Source organism: Acomys russatus, chromosome 1 (genome assembly GCF_903995435.1).
Source record: "Acomys russatus chromosome 1, mAcoRus1.1, whole genome shotgun sequence".
Lineage (NCBI taxonomy): Eukaryota > Metazoa > Chordata > Mammalia > Rodentia > Muridae > Acomys > Acomys russatus.
In genome coordinates this window covers 30,148,312-30,149,582 of record NC_067137.1, presented here as the reverse complement: position 1 = coordinate 30,149,582, position 1,271 = coordinate 30,148,312, and the positions used below count along the sequence as shown (strand labels likewise).

The 1,271-nt window shown below is 34.9% G+C and overlaps 1 non-coding gene across 1 annotated transcript; it reads left to right on the top strand.

The window, feature by feature from the left end:
* The first annotated feature begins 864 nt into the window (after positions 1-864).
* Positions 865-971, top strand: LOC127196853 (U6 spliceosomal RNA). Its single transcript, XR_007831560.1, has one exon. It is a non-coding gene; the product is annotated as a U6 spliceosomal RNA (small nuclear RNA).
* Positions 972-1,271: the final 300 nt, after the last annotated feature.

Here is a 1,271-nt window from a genome sequence, read left to right as displayed (position 1 = left end):
TTTTAAGAAAAAATAAAAAAGAGTATATCTAAAAATTAAGGAAAATGAAATCGGTATATGCAGACAATTATTTGCATTATTTTGCAGTGTTGTACTTTTATTCACTTATTGGGGCTAAATTATCAAATCTATTAAATTTGCATCGCGAGTTTATTTGTAATGTTACTGACTGCATTGCTCTTGCAGAAGTTGAAAATATGGAATGATATAACCTAAATCTTCAGAAGTTATTAAGTTCCATTAAAGACTTACCTTCTGAAGCTCAGCCTCAAGAATAAATTCCATTTATTAATATCTGCAAAGACCTTGCTCTTTTCTCCCATTCAAGGACAGCTCTAGCATCATGAAACAAAAGCTTTCACCTAACACTTGACAAAATTCCAAAGGCCTTCCATCTCTCTGGCACTGTGATCTCCCTATCCTCCTACCCCTGAAGAAAAAAACCTCATAGTAAAGTGTGTCTTTTGCAAATCTATGGCTTTGGGATTAGCATCTACGCAACTGTGTTAGAGGAAACGTATTTTTTTCTTGGCCATGTGAGCTGGGCATAAATCACACAGAGGGGAGTTTATGCAAAACCATGAAGCTAAAGATTAACACTCCTTACTGAGGAGTGCATCATGGGAGATGTAAGATCATCTGCTGTTGCCCAAATCTTAATAAAAAAGAGAAAATGCTATGTCTGAAAGGAAAAGGCAGTCACTACGCAAATCTACAGCCTAGCATTCAGATAGTTTTGCTTGTACACAGCACATAGCAGTGTAATTTCAGTCCTATCTCTCTTCCATCAGAACCTAAACAGAGAAAACTGAACATGAATCAGAAAAAAAATCTCCTTTTAAATTTAAACTGAATTTAGTATATGTGCTTGCTTCAGCAGTACATATGCCAAAATTGGAACAATACAGAGAAGATTAGCATAGCTCCTGTGCAAAGATGACACAAAAATTCATGCAGCATTCCATTTTTTAAAAAACTTAAATTAGTCAAATATGAACATAATTTTCCTTTTAAAATATAATGCCTAGCTAGATTCCTGCTTTAGTTAAAGAAAGATGTACTCAGTCCATTTTTGAGTGTTACTGGTGAAGTCTTACTGAGTGACGTCCTTCAAACACCATAGATGCTCTCTTAACCAAATATTTTCTTCATTCTTATCCAAAGCTATGTAGTTTCTATCAACAATCTTGTTCTATTTCCAACACCTTTAATATATTTGTCAGGACTGGAGTTGGCCATCAGTGCTGGTATGTATCCGCTTTTTGCATCAT